This window comes from Sinohyriopsis cumingii, chromosome 5 (assembly GCF_028554795.1).
Source record: "Sinohyriopsis cumingii isolate HCF-2022 chromosome 5, ASM2855479v2, whole genome shotgun sequence".
NCBI classification, from domain to species: Eukaryota; Metazoa; Mollusca; class Bivalvia; order Unionida; family Unionidae; genus Sinohyriopsis; species Sinohyriopsis cumingii.
Window position 1 is genome coordinate 79,824,955 of NC_142965.1, and position 23,041 is coordinate 79,847,995.

The following is a 23,041-nucleotide window of genomic DNA, read 5'->3' on the forward strand; positions in this document are numbered from 1 at the left end:
GATTTTGATTTTAAAAAATCTTCCTTTATGTCTACTTTAGTATATAACTGAAAATTATTCGCGTTTTCTGTCCTTCTTATTTTACCCTTTATTGAATAGCCTGTCGAAAAAGGATGTAATATTGTATCTTTGTACAGTGTGTCATAGCTAACAAAGGCGAGGCTAAACATTATACATGGTATTATTCAGTTACCTGTTTGTTCATGTTTATGGTCATGCGCATACATCCAGGAAGATAATTAGTCTAAGGGTTTCTTTTTGTGGAGAAGTTGCGAATCATGCTGAAAAACTGAAGATTGGACCCTAAAGTACTGAAGGTTGAAATAAGATCAGGTACGCCTTATATAACTCAATTTTCATCGATTCTATCGAAACGCTATAGTTCTTTACATGCTTAACATGTGTCGAACCTTGGTAGATCAGCTGTGATAAGAGCATGAACTAGGTATCGATGAAAAGGAAGACAAGAGCAATTGTGCAATACCTTATTCAATCTGGCCGAACCCTTTTATATGCAGAAATCGTGAAAATGTATTGTTCCTCAGATCTATTTTGTTCATATCAGTTCAAATGTATATTAAGATACATTAGTGGCACATCGGTTAGTACATGTGCTAGAGAACTTGCTAGTTTAGTGGGGCCTATCATTCAGTTACTTTTACTTGCCGTAGCTAATTATGATGCGTGGGACAACTCTGTTCAAGCATGAAGGCACCACAAAAAGAAAGTGCAAATCTTGAACAATAATTATGACTTCTCAATATTAAAAGTATATGTGAGAGAGACAATTTCTCGATTTCCTCATTATTGTCCCTAAAGCACGTTTTATACGAAAGGCATTATAAATATTGTCTCTCAGTATCTGTGTATGTATGCATGAATGGATAGATGCATGCTTGCATGGATGAATGGATGGAAACATACATGCATGCATTCATGTATACATGCATGCATGTGTGTAGGTAGGCTGGTGTGCGTGTGTGTGTGTGTAAATGAATGGACGTGTCCTAGGTCCCAAAATCAAATAATATTTTGTAGTAGCCAATTGTTACGCCTTGGAGTTTAAAATTATGTAACAGGACATGACAACCCAAGAAACATTAAAGTTTCTAAAATATAAATGTACTTAAATTAGATAAATAATCAAACAAAGTGAAATAATACACAATAACATGCAGCATATGAATTCCTAGTATGTACACGATAATCTTACTAATCCTGAAATGTTCTATCAAGTTCTTAATAATCCGGAACCTTTTTAATGGATATCCGAACGTAGCTTGTACAGTGATTGTGTGTAACCCTGGTAACACTACTGATATTCAACAAAAATATCAAGCTTGTATAGTGCTTGTGTGTAGCCGTGTTAACAATACTGGATTCAACAAAATAATCAATCCAAATAATTTTGCTTCTGTGTAATATCATGAACGTAAACTATCACTGAAGTCCGTGAAAGTTAAATAGTAATCCAATAGGAATTAGATATTCAAATCCTTGTATAATTTTCACAGAATTCCAAATTTATGTCTGTTTAAACCAATGTTTATTCATTCTGCTTCGTCCAACACATATATTATCAATGAACCACAAGTTCGTCTCTTAACGACTCTTAATAAAGCACTCGTATAACTGCATAAGAATCCATATGGTGCGTGTATCTTCATTATAGTTTTGTTTTGCACTTCAAATAACCAATCGGATTCACTTTACTTATCTTAAATATAACAGGTCGGAAACAAAACAGTCATGTTCTGACTTTTAAATCTCATTCAACCAATCAAATGCTAGAACTGTACTTTCAATTCTCACGCTTGTTTATGCGACCTACAATCAATACTCGCGTATAATCTTTACATCATTCGGTTATTTATTTCACATTAGAGCCACCTTGTGAAAGAATTCTACTACATAGTATAGATATACTTTTGCGATAGTACTAACCATTGGATTAACATCAAATATAACTTCATAGTCTCAAGAGACTTACATAAAAATTATATTATAAACTCAAAAGGTGATTCCGTAGCACCTTTTCCTTAAAAGAGCAGAAATAGTTATATCATAAATCTTTCTCCTATGAAATATCCAATATGTAATTGATATTGCATAATAAAAAAATAAATGAAACAATATTGTGTAAAAACAATGAAATACTGAACTTCTATGAGCGTGAAAGTGCCTTTTCTATCAAATTTTCGTTTTCCCTGATGTGCCTAACTTTGATGTTATATGATTGTAACACCAGACTCCATCGCAATAATCTTTGACTCTTATTCTTCATTTTATTAATGAAATTGAGGGGGATGTGCTCGCTGAAGACAACGACTGAAGATGGAGCAGCACTAACATGCACTTCAAAAAGTTGCGAGGCCATCATCATGGTCAAACACTCCTCGTTCGTGGAATAATTTATCTGGTGCTTATTCAATTTCCTTGAAAGTATCCCACAGGATGATCCGCACCATCACCACTTCTAGTGACAGTACTTCACTAGCCCCTACGTCTCTTGTATCTACTGGCATTTTGAATGATTTAATTTAGCGAAATCTGGAGCTACTATAAATGCCTCTCGTTTGAGTATGGCTTTTAACTTATCAAAGCCTTCCTAATATTTGTCTGACCAGTAAAACTCGGTTTTCTTACTCAGCAAATTGGTCAGGGATGCAGCAATCATGGAAAACTTAGAGCAAAATTTCTGAAGCAATATTTCCGATAATATCCAGCAACACCCAAACATCGCACCAGTTGCATGTTACTGATAAGCACAGGGAACCCAGAGATAGCTTTAACCTTAAACTTAACTTCTACAAATTTTATTTGACCATGTCCCAACATGTCCAAAAATGTGAAGCAAGCATAGCAAAAGTCACTTTTACTCAAGCTCTTTTATCTAAAACCTTTCGAAGTCTTTCCAGTTGTCGTTGGATATGAGACGTCATCGATGGAAAGAACGTGTGGAACCTTGCGTCACAAATGGCATGCCATCTGGAATCACAAATGCTGAAATTTCTTTTGCTCTCTCGAAAGTGAAACTTGCCAGAATCCCTATAAGGGGTCAAACTTTGTGACGTACTTGGCATTTTCATTCTTAGCAATACAGTCATCCGTCCTATGAATTGGAGATAAATATGTCTTAGTGAAACTGTTATTCTTCTGTAATCAGTACAAATACAGAAGGTCTGGTCTGGTCTCAGCACTAGAATACAAGGTAGACTCAAGACACCTTTACTTGGTTCGATAAAGTTGTTTCTAGCAAATGGTGAACTTCTTTCTTCAGAGTCTTGTTTTGATGGATTCATCCTGTAATAATGTTGCCTTACAGATCTTGAAGTGGCTATTTCAAATACTACAACTCCATGGTCTTAAAATAATTTATAGAAAAGAGAATCAACCAGCTTTTTAAATCCTTATTTAGAATTTCACTATACATTCAAGTCTCTAATTTCAAGAACGTTATTTTCATGAACACTTTGTATTTCCAGTGAAAAAATAATCTGAATAAATAAAAGTCCAGCCCAAATGCCTGCTGACACAATATAACTGATTCCGCTAAAATCATTAAAGCACGAATAATTAATTTCTCCAGTAACAACATTATATAGCCCTCTACTTTACCTCAGGTCGCAATTATCATTTTCTACAAACAAATATTGCCTAACGGAAATGTTACTTCTATAAGGTTCGTAATGTTTACAAAATAAAATCTTAATCATAATTAGAAGTCAATTACTAAAATTATAATATAAAATATAGTAAACAACAGGTAGACCCGACATTCCATAAGGAATTTTCAACGTGTGTGGCTTCAGACTCAGTTATAGCCATCTGAAGAAATCTTCTTCCTATAAGACAACTATTGATTGTCTTTTATCACCTAGAATAGATTTAAGAGAATATGTGGCCCAAACATTCTACATTCTGTATTAGAGCACTTTCGCTAGGAAAAGACTTCGTAGAAACGAGTAAAGTACTCCACAAGAACAAAATATGAGAACCTGCTGAATCTTCTGATATCTTACTAAGGGTAGCCTCACCTGAATCACTAACAAGCATGTATATTTGGACGGGTCATATCAACTGATTTTCTTGACTTTTAGCCCTAGTAAAAATACAAACTTTTTCTTCCAGACGAATCCTATATCGCGTATCAAATGCAATGATACATAAAACCCTATCTCGTCTCAGGTCCACTTGTTGCTAGAGGAAAGAGCACGGTATTTCCGATAGATATAGGGTACAATATAGGCAACACAATTCTAACGGAATAGTTGCAGTTGCTCTTGTTTTTAAGAGGGTAAGGTCACTGTCATGTATTCAAAGGGATACTTGTGTGGGGTTAGCTTACCCCAGTCTGATTTTCTTATGGAGATTTACGAATCATTCGAAGTGACTTAGAAACACAATTTGGTCATTCACATTATTTGATAAATTGTTTGCAGAGGGCCAAATGCATGCAAGCAGGATATGCATATAAACATGCATCGCTAAAAGGATGAAAATAATCCATTCCTGAAAAATTAAACCTTTTGTTGGAGTCTTGTCGCGTTACAGTAACATGTAATGTATGTGATGGATAGCCACTGTATTGGAACATAAACATTACGACATGTATTACTACTTACTCATTAGTACAATCACATTAATACATCCGTTAATGCATACAGATTAGAACTTCAGTAATTGAAAGCTTTAAATGAATCCTGATTTTGACAAAGCTGAGCAGTATAGGGACTGTTGTCTGTATTACAACAGGAATATGTGAAAGCAAACCAATATACTGAATATGCAGAGATCAGATGTAATAATACACAAATGAAGAACTCATTTATGCACATACATTATATACATCTAACGGAGTTGTACAAATATTTAGTATGAAAATGTATAATATGCGTTTATATCTGTTTAGTTAAGTCTGGCTCGGTTTAAAAAAAAAATCCCGAGATACATTCTTCATAAGCTCAAGGTGACAGACGGTTATCATGTCGTGTCGCATTGTCACCTTAAAAATTCAATCATCTTTATGGGAATTTTTAAAGGCATTTGCGTTTCAAATTAAGTCAAATTTGGTCTCGTAATATTGACGTTAACTTGCTTTCAGGCAGAAAGGCTGTGTTGAGCACGAGATATTGCCTTTTGACCATCAAGCCTCAGTTCAAGTTACTAGAATCTGTTTGTGTGATTTTGAGGCGTCGCATTCGTGTAGCAATATTATATATTGTTATGTACAAATGGTGTCATGTATAGCAGTTCAACTCAACAACAAAGTGACAACGACTGCGAAACCGGTAATCAAGGAAGAAATTCAATAATGTCAGTCGGAAAACGGGATCATTTAAATGAATATACTATGTCAAAGGAAGCAGATGTTTATACTCATGGCGACACAGATACATTGTCATCAGTCAAATCATTATGTGGTAACCTTAATCTTATATGAAGTGAGATATAAACGTTGAAACAACTTAGGGAATTATTATTATTATTATTATTATTATTATTATTATTAGAACTGGTAGCGTATTTCAACGACAAAGCTTACATAGAACAATGGTCAATGAAACATTGTCATCTGAAAGTGGTTGCAGAATGTAAAGAGTAAAGACACTCCCTAACAGTCAGAATTTAACAGTGAGAGTAGTGAAGGGGGGCACTTTACGGTCAATGGGAATTAGCATTACAAGACCCCTTGGGCAAGATTACCGTCAAGGGAAAATTAACATGGAGAAAAATCGTGGGTAAGATTACCGTCAAGGGAAATTAACATGGAGAAAGAAAAAATCGTGGGGCACTTTAGCGTCAAAGGAAATTAAACAGGGTGGGCCTTTATAGCGTCAAGGGCTTTTACTAAAGTGGGCCTTTATAGCGTCAAGGGAAATTGAACATGGGATTTTTATATATTTTTTTAAAAAAAGGGGGTAGGCAATTCAAAGACTATCTCTTTTCGAGAAATATGGCTGGCCCTGAAAAGGGCCTTTGGGTTTTCTTCTTCTTCTTCTTCTAATTTCTTCTTTTCCTCCACCAAGTTCTTATTTTATCTCCTACACTCTTCTTCTCTTTCTTTTTTTTCTTCTCCTCCTCTTCTTTCTTCTTCTCTTCCTCCTCTTCTTTCTTCCTCTTTTCATTTTCTTCTTCTTTTTCAATTTTTTCATTCCATTCTCTCATCCTTATCCTTTCCTCTTCATCCTCCTTTTCCTCCTTTATTTCTTTCAACAGATCACTGATGATTACCTTCATTTTTCGTAAATTGTTTATCTCCATCTTCACTCTATGGGGACTATATGAGTAGTGATCCTCGTTTAGGTTAACCAACATTTGCTCAAACATTCCTAAATTGTCCATGACGTTTTGCAATTTTTCCATTTTGTTAAGGTGGTTTGAAGCCATCTTCTTTTTTTATTCTTTGCAGAATGGTTTGAACCACGAATACTGTGGGTTCTTATACAAAAAGCGCGGACGTGATGGAAAACATCCCCCTAAAAAACATAAAATGGATCTTACCTAGATCATGACCCAATAACGCGCGGACGTGAAGGAAAACATCCCCACTTTTCTCATTTCATATAATCAAGCCCAAACTATACTCTCCACATACTCTAAGAAACAATAAAGAAACCCATAATCTACTATTCACACAAACTTACTTCATCATTTACAAACACAAACACACAAACACTTACACTTCCACTATTAATAAAGAGTTAGTGTTTATATTCACACTTCTCTACCTACACACATTGGCAAATTGATGGTTATTTCTTTTCTAGAGTATTGGGTAGCCCTGAAAAGGGCTGTTTTGTTTGGAACTTCATGGGCACCTGGTTAATGGTGGCACCTTCCAGGCCTGGCGCCACATACGCATCTTATCCCCCAGTTACTTTTTACCTTTTGGGGGGAGAGAGCAGAGGCAGGATATGTCGCTTCAGAATCCCAATTTTCGCTCTCTGGGATTTTGAAATTTTTTCTTCTCTCCTTTTCCTCCTCCTCTTCTTTGTTTCTTCTTTCCTCTTTATATCTTCTTTCTTCTTCTTCTTTATATCTTCTCTCCTCCTCTTCTTTGTTTCTTCTTTCCTCCTCTCTTATCCTTCCCTCCTCGACAATGGCTTCCGCGGCCAGTTCATTTAATATGCGCCTGGCATATTCCAGATGCACATGAAGCTCCAACAGTTTCTCAAGTCTCGTGTTCATTTTTTTTGGTGTTGATCAATCAACAAGGGTAGCTGGACTGCCGAACGAGTTTCAATTTATACTGAAAGCGCGGACGTGAAGGAAAACATCCCCTAAAACATAAAATTCATCTTACCTAGATCATGACCAAAAGAACAACAACGCGCGGACCTAAAAGAAACACTCACTCACTTTTTTATGCTACCCATCACTATTTTAAAATTTTTTATAAATCACTTCAATAGACTATCCACATAAGCAAAGCAATCCAATCTAACCCCAAATATACACCTCAAACACCAAAAAAGACATAATTTTAATCTACTATCCACACCATTCTACTTTATCACTTACAAACACACAAACACACAATCCTATACACAAACACATACCCTCAAATTTTTTGAAAATGAGTTAGTGTTTATTTTCACACTACTCTACCTACACACATTGGCAAATTGATGGTTATTTCTTTTCTAGAGTATTGGGTAGCCCTGAAAAGGGCTGTTTTTTTTTTTTTTTTTGCTATGGCATTCATTTTTAGTTTCTAAGAATGCGATGTCCTCTGAGGATAGACTTTCTGGCGATAGGTCTGCTTCTTCGGAAAGAGAAGAAGAATTCTTTGGTTTCGATACGACAATCGACAAAGCCTCTGTCAGCTTCAGGTTGCTGCTGCTGCTGTTGCTGTTGTTGCTGCTGTTGTTGCTGTCTCTGAAGTCTGTACTTCTCTGTCCATTCTTCTTTCTCCCTGTTCATTTCTTCTCTGAAGAGCTCTTCTATCAGGTCTTCAGTGATTTTTAACATTCTCACATTCTCTATTTCTTCTGGTTTCGGTATCAGACTGTGTCTGACCCTATGCAGATTCACGTAGGCTTCGTTGAGCTTAGCTAGTTTGGAGCACATCTTCTTAGGAGGATGAGTCGACAACGGATGGCTAGACTGGGAACAACCCGGTTCTTAAAGTTAAAGCGCGGACGTGAAGGAAAACATCCCCCACACGGTTTTCGAGCCGCAACGTTCATGAGAGGGATAGTAAGAAATGAAAGAGCATCAATCCAACAGTCTTATAGCTAAACAAACCACAAAGGCATTTTTTTCAAAACACAACATTTTTTATTCAAAAATCACTTAACACTAAACAACAACTCTAACATTTTTTAACAATAATCCAACATTATAACATCAAACAATTTTTTTCAAAACACAACATTTTTTCTCAATGGACAATCTACTTTAAACAGGGCTGACAACGTTGTGAATGAAATTGTGATTTCCACTGTTGGAAATCATTAGGCCATTGATGGACACTACGTTTCCTAGCTTGAGACAAAAGATAAGCATAATGGTCACTAAACCATCGATCTACTTTCACATGGTTTCTAGCAGAAGAACGAGGATCGAAATGAGTCACTAAATGTTCTAAGGAATAGCCCAGGCTGCGATGATGAAGAAAATACACACAGTACTGTCCACACACCAAGGAATCTGTGCCTTGTAATTTCACATTATTGAATCGGGTGGTTTGAGCATTTCTTCTCATAAAGTCGATGATATCGTCTTCCAAAGGGGGCAATCCGTACGAATCGAAATATTCCACACATCCTTCTTGAGGAAAGTAGACGGCTACCCAGTGGGTTCCTGGGAGATGACTGTCGTCCGTGTTGATCACGTAAGCTTGATGGTCTTTAGGTTTGCGATGAGGGAGTTCATCTTTAGCACAGACGACAGGATTCCAAGAAGACGTATACGAACTGTGGTTCAAAAGGTAATAAAGTTCCCAGGTATCCATTGTTTTGTGGTTTTCTTCTTCACAGGTAATAATAAGTCGTCAATTCGATCCTGACTTTTTGCTTGAAAATGTCTGACGAATAAACGGTTATTCGTTCTGTTTCCTCACTCTGATTCAGGAGAGCTTCGATACGATGGATCTCTTGAGTGGTTAATGGTGGACAAGAATGTTCACGCAAGTCTTTATACCACTGGTGCAACACGTCTTTGTTCGAGATGAGACTCCAAGCTTCGTCCAGATACTCGTCCAATTTTTCTTCTTGACTTAACATCAGGCATTTATCGTGTTGAATTTGACTGGGATGATCGTTTTGACATCCATAACAATTTTTCTTGATCAATTCCGTCATTTTGTCGATCAAGTGTTTGGCAAAACAGGAGACTAAATGGGCTTCTTGTTCTGGCCATCTCGATTTCATTATGACAACTTCTTCGTCTTTGTCTTGAGATTCTCCTTCCATGGTCTCCTCACATTTCATGTCCAAAGTTTCTCCACTAGGTAAAGAGGGATAACAGTCTTCCATAGCTTCTAATAATCTAGAATGACTTCTCTCAAACTGTTGATTTCTATCGTATTATCAAATTCTGCATACAGGAGGACGTTCACCGTTACATCAGGGTCTCGGTTTGCAAACTGAATTTCCACACGAATCTGGCCTGATTTTATAGGGTGGAAATGTCCCTCGTCGCTGCCTTGGTCAGGAGTGAAATCGAAAGCCCACAAAGCATAGCCTCCTACATAATCGTCGTACGTAATACCGTGACTGGTGTTGGTTCCTAACTGGCCGGTGGCTTCGTACAGGGACAAGTACGATCTCAAGTAATTCTTCTTCTGAAAGTCAGGCTCAAAGGGTCGGGTACACAAGGTCTTGCCATCGCGACTGACTTCGATCTTGGACACGCCAAAGTGTTGAAAGTAGAAAGGATTTTTAGCCAAAGCTCCGTTGAAGGCTTCATTTTCGACGATACCAACGATCAAACGTTTGGGTAGCTGTCCTTGGAACAGATGATCTTCGATCATGGATCGCTGTCCCTTGGGAATGGTGAAGGTTTTCACTTCCACGCGTCGGATCGGATACTTAGCGGTCGTTCTGCTCAACGTCTGAATGACGTCGTTAGCAACTTTAGGTAACACTTCTACGCGTCGTACGTAGAGCCTGGCTTCCTCGATGACAGTTTTGCAAGTGGTATTACCTATCAAATGGAAAGCGGCACTGCTACGATTCAGTCTCAGGCGGACATTCACCCCGTTCAGCAAATATTTCTCTTGCAACCACATGTCCAAATGCAAACGATCCATCAGTTCTAAACTTTGTCCGTTTTTGATTTTGTCTCTTCGTTCTATAAATCCGTCATTGTTTGGTGTTTTGGTTGCATCAGTTTCGAATGTTTCAAACTGGCCTGCTTCGTCAGCTTCCCATAGCACACAGGCATTGAGATGAGTGTTCTTGGCGTCTATTCCGTACGTCAAGAGATTTTCCAGGTACGCTCGATAAGGGTAAGTATCCATGCTGCTGCTGACCAGTTTGTTATTCAAGTACAAGTCCACTCCGCTAAACAAGGAATGCATGAAATTGTTGACGGGAGCTATTACCTCATCACCTTCTAGGGGCGTATTGTCCTCATCGATAACTTTGACTTTCAAGTACAAGTAACTGCTATTCAGATCGATGTAATCTTCGGGCTGTCCTTTGATTTCAAACTCGATGGGAGCTGAGGCTGTCAATGAGGAGACGGGGTGAAATTCCACCCACTGGGATTCTTGCATCGTCATCATGGTGGGAGGCATGGCAAACAGATCCAGTTCCGTCTTGGAACAGGCGCATGACTCTCGGTGCATCATTTTTTTGTTGCTGTGTCTCAATAATCGAAAACGTCTAAGTCTCGAACGGTTCTTCTTTTCTTGGCCTTTCTCGCTTGAAGTCTGGTGAAAGGGTGTTTTCTTCGTCGTCGTCTCTTTCTGCCTTGTCCTTGCTGAATGCTTGACTCGGTAGCATGCAGGGCATTTATAGGTGTGTCTCGTCGGCCTAAAATGTCTTTGCCCGTTTGCAGCAAGACATTTTTACCTGCCCTCATGAAGGCTTCTTTAGGGTTTTGTTTGTCGATGATGACATTTTGGAGAAATTCTTTGCCTTGCGTCAGTGCCGCATCTTTCAAGGCGTGCAATCCGCGTGTCACCATCGGTTTCAACACCGGGGCCACCGAACGAAAAGCCGATTTTAACATGTCTCCTAAACCGTGTCCTCGCTGTCGTGCAACCCCTTGGTACACTGGATACATGACTTACTTACGAGTCGTGAGAGAACCGTTTTCGAAAATGGAGTTTCACCGTGACTTTTCCTTTGGTGAATGGAATATTTTGTCCCAGATCTCCTTTTATAGCAATGTTGACTGTGTCCAAATACGACTTGCTGACGGGTAAATAATGAGGATGTACAAATTCGCGGTGGACGTGGTAAGTGTTTCCACCTTCCTGGTCACTGGACGTGGTATTATCCACTTTGAAAGGAATGACACGCAGTAATGGCACGGAGGTGTGTCCCACCACGTTGTATTCCACCACATCGGAGTACACGAATATCAAATTCAGTCCTTGGTTCAGTTCTACAGGGAATTGAAAAAACTTGTAAAATTCCGTATTGCTGTTGATCTTCGGTTTAAAATTTGGAGCCATTTTTGTGTCTCCACCTAAAATATCAAACAAGTCACGATTAAAACTGATGGACAACGTTTGGGTATCCTGAAATTTCATCAGTAAGCGACGAGCCACTTTATGGTACTCCAGGGTGACACTTTTTTGACTCTGTTCAGGGCTTTGCCAAAGGCGAACTCGAACCTGTCCGCAAAGGTGTCCACCAAATGTTGGCCACTAAAATAAAACCCTGCCGGAAATTTCACGGTGTAGATTTTGAAGGCTGGATTGCTGGTGGATGTTGTTGTGATCCCTGAAAACCCGATGTCATTCATGGCTTCTTGTAATTGTTGGTTCAGGATTTCGACCTCAAAAGTGTTTTGATTTTCGGTGATGTTTTGGATTTGTGTAGGGTGAATCATTTCCACTAAAGCCACTTCCCAATGGGCTTCGTGATCTAAGGGGATGGCCTGAGGTAATTTGGCCGTGTAACAGCACAACGTGTTGTTGGGAAACACCTCCATGGAACTGTCACTGGGTAAGGTTAAGTAAAATTGGTTTTCGTGACTCATAATTCCAGAGTTCTGTGGCTGTCCGAGGGAATATTAGTGGATGTCAGAGGTGTGTCTCCGCCCAAAATGGGGTTCTGGTTGTGGTTGTGGTTGAAGTGGTGACTGGCACTGGCACTGGACACAACGTTCCCGTTCGAGGAGAATTTCAGGGAGGGATTGGGAAGCAGGTAACCGATGCAACTGCTCAATAAAATGGTCCACAATTGTTTGTCTCCTTGTTGCAAACTCAGATTGGCGATGGCTGCCCCGATGACGCAATACACCACGAAGATTTGGCAGAAAAAGACGATTTGCGTTTTAGGCACACGTTCTCCGCACCACACCCACAAGGGTTGTTTTTGTAAATCTTGCACAGAAGAACTAGGGGAAGAAGGAGTGGTCGACGTAGCTGCGTCTGCTGTGTGAAAGGGCATGATGGTCACTTCTTCTTTTTATAGTCGATGACTTGCGAAGCGTCGATCCAAGAATCGAAACTGGGTGGATATCCTTTCCAACGTACTTTGACTTCTTTGACACGTCGTTTGCCCACTTTACGGGTTCTGCGTTCGAGAATGCTTTCGATGTCGTACACGTCGTCTTCTTTTTTGGTGACACGTTGTAGCTCGGGCAAATAAAACGTTCCTTTGAGTACTTCTCCGTTCATGTCTTCCAATTTATAGACGGCAGGGTGACGGCCATGCACTCGTCCAGTGACGCGAAACAGTTCGGTCGTCCAGTTAGGTAAGTAACCTTTGTCGAAAGTGCGTTTGGTTTTGCCAATGCGCACCCAATCTCCTACGGTCAACTCTCCACTTTTCTTGGGGACAGCCCTCGTCGGGGACGTACCAAACAGACGCTCAAACACCAACACTTCGTTGTCGGGAGTCACGTCTTGCGGGGCACGTCCGATGCTTCGATGGTAAGATTGGTTGTACGCTTGCACCAGGTGCGGTAAGATGTCGATGTACTTCAGAGTGTGGTGATGCGTAAAATATTTCCACATGCGTTCTTTCAAAGTACGTTGAAAACGTTCCACGATGCTGGCTTTGGTTTCGGGATTCTCGGTGGTAAAAAAATGAATGTCACGTTTCTTTAATTCTTTTTGGAAAGCTTGGTTCAGAAATTCGGTGCCTTTGTCCGTTTGCCATCGAAGAGGGTGACGACCGCTTTGTTTCAACACCCGTTGCAGGGCTCGCACTAACTCGCTGCTCGATTTGGAAGACAAGGGCACGACCCAGGAAAATTTGGAAAAGACGTCGATGACACAAAACAAATATTTGTAGCCACGATTGTAGCTGGCCAAATGAGAGACATCGGCTAAATCGGCTTGCCATTGATGATCGATGCCTTCCACTCGGGTGCTACTTCTGGCAAACTTGCGTCGAATGGGTTTGTGTAAAGTGTAGGTAGCTTGTTCTTGTAACCATTGTTGCACTTGAGGTAAACGGAGACTTTTCAGTCGAGTTTTGGCAGCACGATACAATTTTTGAACTCCTGCGTAACCTGCAGGATGCGAGGGATCGTAGTAAATGCTGGCTAAGACTTTTTCCATTTTTTTGTGTTGATTGGTGTGTTAATAAGGCACCCACTCTTGGAAGAGGCTACTCTTTTTCTCTTGGGGTATTTTCTTGGATTGCAAGGCTTTGCGTGTGCGACCGGCAATAGGTGTCGAAGAGGAGGAGGATGTCTAAGCGGGGGATATCGGTTCTTGTTTCACTTCTGTCTTCACTTTCTTTTTCTCTTGTGAGGAAGAAGGGGTGGCCATCATCTTTTTAATCCATCCAATTCTGGAGGTAGGTGGTGTTGTTAACTTGCGTACTTTTTCTGGTGGAGTTTGAAACCCTTCTTCTTCTTCTCCTTTTTCTGTCTTGGTCACGGGTACTGGTGGTACTGGTACTGGTACTGGTACTGGTGATGGTGTTGGACTTTTCATCAAGGTCTTAAAATCTTTCAGAGTGGGTAGAGCTGTTTCGTCTAAAGCTTTCTGGTGAAAGAGTTGCAGTTGTTGCAAGAGTTGACCGTACTTTTGCGATTTTTCTGTTTCGGACAAATCTTGGCGATCCATCAAGGATTGCAATTCGTGTTGTAACTGGGACATCTCGCTCAAATTGGGATTGGGAGGTAAATGCGGGGTGCGTTGTTCTTGCCACCGATGGTATTCCATCCATCGTTTGTAAGGCACTAAAGCTAGTTTTCGTCCTTCCATGGGGTTGTCAGGGGTCGATTCTGAGATCTTGGGACTTCCGAGGGCCTTTTTATCTTGCTCCCACCAGTCCTCCCAACATGGTTCCCAAGACTCCTTTTAGTATGGGGCCTAACAAGAGAGGTAAAATACCTCCACGTTGAACCAACATCTTTTTTTGACGAATGGGAATTTTCTTTTGAACCATTTGGCGAAGAACGTGACGATGTTTGCCTAAGCATTGTTTCTGGTGTTTGGACAAAGGGATCGTGCCTTTCAAAACGTTCAAACAACATTCGAACACGGTATCGATGACCTCTTTGGAGGCCGTTTGAATGAGTTTTTTTCGTAGGGGTGGAGAAGCTTTGGACAGGACAGATAACAGGTCCCCATGTTTGGCTAAACGTGGTGGCAGTCCTTTCCTTTTCTTTCCTTGGGGTTTTCTGGAGGGTGACATCTTTGAGTCTTCAGGAGCACCAAAAGAACACTGATACCCTACTTGGTCACAGGCCTTTTTTATACTGGAACGCGTCGCCACTGATTGTCTTTACGGCGTATCAACTTCATGACAGGCATGACACGTCGTGCAGGGGTACGCAACGGACTAAATCGAGCCAGTTCTTGCTTGGACAAATCCAGTAAACTTTGTAACATGCCCGATCTTTCTTGGACTTTGATTTTGGGAGAAGGTACTTTGTGAGCAGCAGCCACTGCCACTAAATTGGAAGGTCCTGCCACTGGGGAAGTTCTTTTGGGGGTCATCAACGGAGATGTTCTTGGTGTAATCAACGTCTCCAAGTACTCTTCAGTTCTGGGTGTCATCAACGGAGAAGTGGATGAACGTGAGGATGCTGGAGACGCAGTCACTGCCGTGGCAGGTCGTGGTTTGCGAGTGTAAGGCTGCGTCCTGGCCGCAGTGCCTCTCTTGCGACTAGTTTTCTTCTGTGGACTTTTCTTTTTCTGAGGACTTTTTCTCTGTTTCTTTTTCTGGGGGCTTCTTTTCTTTTTCCGGGGTGGTGTCTGGTAAGAGGAGGGTCCCGCCACTGGAGAAGTTCTTCTCTTTGGGGACTTGGTCTTTTTCTTCTTGGGGCTTCGTTGGACTTTCGTCTTAGGGATAACTTTGGGGGCATTAGGATCCCATCTTAAGAGTGAGCGAATGATGACCCCTCCTAGAGTACCGCTCCCTCCAGGTTTCAAAATGATTTGTTTTTTGGTTTGAGTGTCGATGCGGGGATCGGCCAGTTGGACCAAAGCGACTTTGTTTCGATCGAAAAAGCGTTGGGTTTGATGAGGAATCTGAATGATTCCTTGGAGTAATTGACGTGCCGTCACCGTGAACCATCGTAAGACTTCTTTGAGACTAGCTTCTAAGACACGGGCTCGTGTTTGTGGATCTTTTTCTCGACTGATGCCATGCAAGGCACGAATCAATTTGACGGGAAGATGCGACTGAAGGGACGTCATGTTCACACTGTGTGAGACAGACGAAAAAGGGTCTGAGGTTTTTATAGATTTTTTCATGGGGAGTGAAATGAAGTCGAGGACGGAGACGTGTACAGGACAGGCCCTCCGTCTTGGCACCAGTGGTGAAACAAGTGGGTACGAAATCGCAAATCCTCGGGAGTCGTAGGTTTCAAATCGACGAGTAAATAGGCGTGTGGCGTTTGAGTGGCATCGTCGTACGCCTGAGTCAGCCAAGGCGTTCCTAACTGTTTGGCTAAGACTTGCACTTGCGATTTATCTCGAGGGCTTTTAAACAAGACCACGTAATGCGCATTGAGACTGATGGTGCGATGGGCTTTACTTTGTTGAAACAAATTTTGGGTGATGTAAATGACACTGGCATTACGGTGATGCCCTTTGCGCGTGAACCACAATTTAATTTCTTCTTCGTCTTCTCCTAACATGTCGTCGAAAATGACCAAATGGGTTTGACGGGAGTCAGAGACGATGCCGTCGTCTTCTTTAGGAATGCCTTCCACAAACACGATGGAATCGCCTTGACTTTCTCGCAAGAGGCTGTACGCCGATTGCCACTCTTTGTAACACCACACGATCCGTTGAGGGGGCCGATCGATCAAATGATGTTTATGTTCGATCAAACGTTTGACGAATTCGGTTTTGCCAGAACCGCTAGGTCCAGCAATGAGCATGTTAAAGGGATGGCGAAGATACAAAGCCTCCCAACTGGCACGATCTAAGTGTTCGTCGATGACTTTGACAGTAGAGGAAGAGGGAGCAGAGACAGCAGAGGTAGCCATGGTGTGAGAAATGTCACTTGTGACACGAAAAACAAACAAGACAAGAGTTTATATACTTTTTTCAGAACACGTTTATTGAATGTTTCAAATATGAACACGAAAGACAAAAATACATACAACCCAAATAGTGATGTACAGGAATATAAAACACAGCAAAGCGATCAAAGTGGAATATAAACAAGTGTCTGTACAACATGTTTTGGGTAACCAAGATGTCCTAGGGACAGTGTGTAATGTTCTTACAGTCTCTACATGAGGTATTGTCACACAAGTGTCCTCCCGGAATGACCTTTCAGGAATGTCCATGACAGTCCTGTCCTGAAGCGAGTGGTTGTTCTCGGTGACGGGTTCTTCTGGCACCGTCACTAACACAGGTTGAAAAGTAACTTTTTTCCTTGAACAACTCTTGTGCATACTGGGCCACTTCTTGGGTCCAAGCCTCAAAACCCCCCTTTTTCCAGTCACGAACATCTGTCCAATGAGGGTGTAAGTCACAAGCTACACACACATCGTCATACACGTCTTGGGTAGCTAAAAGTTGACGAATCTTTTTTTCCCGTAGAGGTCGAGAAGTATCCAGATGAAAACGCAAGGCTTTGAGCAAAAGGAGTTTTTCGTGACCATTTAAGGCCATGGAGGTGGTAAGTACTGATCGTAAAGAGTCCACAAAGAATCGGCTGGTAAACGAAATCCCAAAAAACAAGTCACTAAGACACACACCACTTGTCGTCCCAAATTGAATGGATACAGTTCTTGTAATAATCGATGGTAATGATCCACGGTTTGAATATGGTCATTGAGTTCCTTCCACGGAATCTGTTGGATGACATGTGACATAAGTCGTGGCATGGCAGCCTGTTTTTATAGTCTCTTTGTTTCGGAAACAATACACGTACTTTCTAGCCAGAGATCTTTGTTCTCCAGTAGGGAATCTAAATCTTGCATACTGTAACCGAAACTTCAGAGTTCGTTTAGAAGTTTCCTCTTCCTCTAAGTAGATTCCACGTAAAATATGTTGATAATCCTTTAACTTGTCTTCCTCAATGTATTGCTGTAGGTGAATCTCGAAGTAACCAAAATAATGAACATTTCGATCATTCACTAACTCAAAGTGTTGAACAAGGTCTGACCACTGAAACAATTTCTGACGAATCAGTTCTCTTATACCATTCAGGTACCAGTGGTTAAAGATCTGGTGACGTAACGGATGCAATTGTTCTTTACGTTTGACTTGTATTTTCACCAGCTCTCGGTAAATGCGTTCTCTCAACTCCACAGGCAAAGCACGAATGTTCTCTAGCAAAGTATCCATGAATAGGTCATACTAAATCCTCTTTGGTCTGACACAAGAAATGTACTCTTTGCACAAACATTGTTTCACTTCAGTGTCAAATTTAAATCGTTGAATCACTAATCTACACATTACAATTCGTTCAGAAGTTTCCTCTTTCACTAAGTTGACATTGTGTTCAAGATGTTGGTAATTCGTTAACTCTTCCTCTGGAATTCGATGCAGTACGTTTACAATGATGTAACTACAATCGTCCATACCAAACCAATCCTTTTTAAAACTAGAGGATCGTTGATCAATGTCTGTCCGATGGAACACTTTCAATTGAATCAATCCTTGTATAGCCTTCAGGTACCAGTGGTTCAAACACCGGTGACGTAACGGATGCAATTGTTCTTTACGTTTCACTTGTATTTTGACCAGCTCTCGGTAAATGCGTTCTCTCAACTCCACAGGCAAAGCACGAATGTTCTCTTGTAAAGTATTCATGAACAGATTATTATGGTAAGAAGTTACTTCAATGTCTCGGTCCCACTAAGGGTAAGTAATGACAATTCGGTGACCATCTAGCATGTTCTACGTAGGCCGAATCTTGCGGTTCCCAGTGGTGAAGTGTCACATCGCAACTGAAGCACCTGACTTTATCTCCTTCACCCAAGTAGAAAAATCCGGCTCTGGCTAATTCTTCGGGGGTCGGTCCTCCCAGATACTTAGGCCATTTTCCTTTGAACGATTGAAGACGATTTTCAAAGTCGCAGTATTCCGACAAACGCACAGGAAACGAATATTCGTCTTTCACAGGTTCGTTTCGATGAGGGTTGAGTGACATGGGTAGGAGTTTGCTCAGGGCTGGATGACATCCGTAGGGAGGTAAACGTGAAGGTCGACATTCCCCTTTAAACCCGGTAAAATGTCTAAGAGGACGAGCGGCATCGCTTTCGCATCCCTCAGGTTTGACACGCACAGCATCACTTTCCATGATAGGGGCAGTGAGAACAAAGTTCCCATGATGCTTTACGGCATCGCTCAGGTCACAAGGTACAGCATCGTATCCATCGCAAGGCTCACAATCGCACTCGTCTGCAAACTCCGTTACGCAATTACAATGGTAACCACATGGACAATCGCAGTTTCCTTCCGGACATTTTCCGTCGCAATGCATGGGTCTTATCCATCCAATATTAGTCACACTAGAGGAAGATACAACTTTTTTACAATCCCCAAACTGGAACGATGTCTTTTTCAAAGTATTCATCTTGTTCGCTCGGTCTTGGTAGTCACAATGAACTATCGATCTTGACCATAGCCCCCTTTTTATACTAGTCGCAATGCAGTCTCCAGCTTGTACATCTTTCCTTTTTTACGTTTTTTATGTCTTGTTTCGGAAGGTACCGTCTCTAAGGTACCGTCAACATTGTACCGTAGTGTAATGGGTGGAAAGGCCATATAAAGGTAAGGGCAGTGCGGAGACCATCGAGTATGTTCCAGAATAGCTGAATCTTTATAGATACATAGATCCATTCGTAACTTCAGTCCACAAGCGAAACACTGTACCTCGTATCCCAATCCTGACTCAGGTCCCAAGTAGACAAATCCTGTTCTAGCTAAAACATGCGAAGAAGGTAATCCTTCCCTATCCGCAGGCCATTTCTGAAACGTGTCCAATCGACGGGCACAATCACAATAGTCAGGTAAGAAGACTGAAAAATGGTAGGGTTTGAACTTGGAGTTCTCATCGGGTTTCTCACTCGATTCTTGCTGTGGCGAAGTCATCTTTCTGGTGAGTGGCTATCCTCTTACAACCAATGTTTTATACCAACGTGTCCATACGGTAAGGTGAAATGATTGGGAAGTCGAACTCGCTTCTGGTACACGATTTGATAAACTTTTTCCAAAGGTCGACTGACGATGTGGTGAGTGGATAAACGTACAATCTTGTTCGGTTGGTGAGTGGTCACTTTAAAGTTTCCATCCTCTCCCGATTGCAAGGCTTCTTTCAATACCCCAAAGTTGACCACTCGACTGGTACGATAATTCAGAGTCAGTCCTTTCACTTTGCACGTCGTGTGCACTTCTCCTTGTTTGTCACGGTATTCGTAGCCGTAATTTTTGGGACCGCCACTGACGAAACTTAGAATCTTGTCGTCGGGATGCTCGTCTGTCCAGGCTCCTAAACGGTCTCCTTCGATGTTAGGGTGATGTTGAATCGGGTGATGGATGTAAATGCAACTGTCCGTGTCAAAGTACAGGACACGTTCTTCTAACAGTTCTAAAGCTTCGTACAATTTTAAGCGAGCATGGGCTGTCACGTAAGCCGCAATGATGACATTTCCAAAAGGGTCGTCTTGTACAAAGTCCAGATCTTCTTCGTAATTGACCAAGATCAAATTCTCTCGAACGACGTCCACGTGTTTCATGTATTTGGTTTTGTCGTGAATCATCTGGAAGTAGCGGGAAGGTTCTGTCAAATATTCCGTCTTGGGTAAACACGGTCGTTGTGCCATTTTACCCCACAAGCAATTTAACATCACTTTGGCAAACGATCGCCTGCCTTCGTTTTTCTCGATGTGGTCTAAAGTGATGCCTTCTTGTTCGTAGTATTTCTCTTTGAATTGTATTTGGTCTTCGGGAGTGTGACACCAGGAAGGATAGCCACTGGCTTCTTGCTTCAGTTTCAAAAAGGCATCCACGTAGTCTGCGAAAATGCCTTTCTGCGTGGGGTCACCCTTGCGGTATTGTTGTGTCTTGGGAAAGTGGCAAATTTCGTACACTTCTAACAGTTGGTATCCCATGTCCAGAGCTTTGAACAATTCCACGCTGACCCAGGTTCCCGTCAAGGCCCGTTCTTCTTGGGTGTGCTGACAAGGTTGGTCTTGGTTGCACGTTTCGGCACAAGTACGGCACAAGGGAAACATCAGTTTGCCTTGACAATGGTGAGGTAAGACGGGATGGTATAGGTTCGTGGGAGGCAAAACTTTACACTTGATCAAGCCTTCGTATTGTCGAATGTTGACCAGGTCGATGTGTTCCGTCAGCAATTGCGGGTGGCCTACAGGAAAGCGACAATATTTGCACACGTAGGGATACAGCGAACACACGTCCAAGTATTTGATTTCTTCTCCTTTCTCTTCGTCGGCTTGGTACAGCAAACAGGTGGCATTGGTCCTTCCTCCGTACAAACTATCCCTCGGGTTCAGCGGGTCCATGAACTGGTAACTTTCCACGAGGCGTTTAAACTCGGGATCGGTTTTCATACGGTGATCGTACTCGTGTTCCCACATTTCCACCACTTGGTATCCTTGCTGTTCTAACTTTAGGCGTCGCTGACAAGTGTCCTGGTACAAGTCTTCCATGGTTCGTTGTAAAAACTGATTTTTAGTGCCACGGTCAGGGTAACAGACGGGACATCCGTGAAATAAGCAACCGTTAAACTCGTACACGATCTTGGGGTTTTCTAAGTCCCAGCCATCGACCGAATACGTTCCGATGGTCTTTTCGCCCCCTCCGTTGCGGGCATGCTGAATCCACTTGTCTTCCTTGTCGCACAAGTAATGTAACCAGCGTAGGGCTTTCACCGAGTATTGACGTTTGACATAGTGGGTCGTTTGAGGGCTGATGACAGCCACGGTGTTTTCAGGCATGAATCGTTGTCGATACACTAAGGAACACGCTTTGGCAATGGTGCAAGCTTCTTTCAAAGGATCGACCCCTCCGTGTTCCATGAACAGTTCTCGAAATTTTCCACAGCAACGCCGTAAAATGTCCACGTCGGAACGACAATACTTTAGCATTTCTTCCTGAAAGTCGAAAGGGTCCGAGGCGTGAGCCTGGTACCAAGCGTAGAAAGCTTCTCGTTGTTCGGTACGCATGTTGTCGGGGTCGTAATAGTGAGCCTCAGGCAAATGGGGTAGAACGGCGTGTTGATTGGCTTCCGTATTGAAAAAGTGTGGAAAGTACCCTTTAGCCATTTCTGTCATTCCAAACGTTTTAGGCATTCGACTCAAAGGCATGGCCAAATAGCTCATCGAATCTTTAAACTGCACTTGTCCCACTTGCATGAAAATGATTTTGGCTCCGTTCAAAGTCACTTTAGGACGCTCGGTGCCTTGTTCCGTATAGTACCTCAAAAGAAACTGTCCATCGTATCCGGAGAAATTGTGAGCCATCACCGTGGCATGACGATGACAATCTCCGTAACGTTCGATGTCCTCTTGGCTCCACGTCTTGTCGATGGGGTCTAAGACCCATTGGGCAAAATCGGCTAACGTGTTCGGTCCCCGAAAGATTTTTTCACGCCCTCCAGGAATCTTGCTGCAGTGAGGGCAATGACTGAAGATAGGTTCTTGAATGCACTTCTCGCACGCTCGATGAGCCACGCAGAAATTAGGGATGTGAATGCCGGTCTCTTGCATGCATTCGAAATCGAAAAAGATGAAATTGCCTTTCTTCTTGTGACCGTCCTCTTTCTCTGGTGGGGGTTGGTATTTTTGCACGTAACATTGGTGTTCCAAGTCCACGATGTGGTGACAAATGTGACATTTTTTCTTTCCTGAACATACGTGTGCCTTGGTATTATTGGTACGTATGACTTGTTCACACGTAGAGCACAATCTCAGCAGTTGACAAGCACATTTCTTCTGTGAACCTTGCGTCTTCAGATGTTGTTGGTAACAGGTAGGGCTGACAAACGTGCGCAGACAAGTTGAACAAGGCACTGGTTCTTCGCTCAGACAGGGTGAAGAGGCCAAACATCCTGTGCATTTCGATCCACAATGCTTGTGTTGCTCTCGATTGTTATAACCATGGTCACATTTCTCACAGTAATAACTGTATCCCAGGAATCCAGTGATAGTGGTAATCGTATCGAAATGGTCATCGTGATAATAGACGTGAATGTATTTTCCGTCCTTAAAGTCTTGCCCTCGAAACAATAGAGGTCCGCGCACTTCTTGAGGGTGCACTTTCAAGGTGTATCGTGGAGCTAGGACATCTTGCAATTTTTGCATCTCAGGAATGCCACAGGGTGTGTCTTTGGACAGGCCAGCTTGTTGCAACAGGAGTTCTGCTTCGTTTCGTTGTTTGGCTCGGTCGGATTGTTGAATAGTGTTCCAGGTTCTTTTCCATTCTACCGTGTCGTTCTTGTTGGCATAGGTTCGTCCCACCACG

The 23,041-nt window shown here is 41.9% G+C and overlaps 1 long non-coding RNA gene across 1 annotated transcript in view; it reads left to right on the forward strand.

The window, feature by feature from the left end:
* Positions 1–257: 257 nt before the first annotated feature.
* Positions 258–23,041, forward strand: part of LOC149799572 (uncharacterized) — a 40,299-nt gene continuing 17,515 nt past the window's right edge. Inside the window, exon 1 of the long non-coding RNA XR_016421190.1 lies at positions 258–333. This is a non-coding gene — a long non-coding RNA (uncharacterized LOC149799572). The remainder of the gene's footprint in view (positions 334–23,041) is intronic.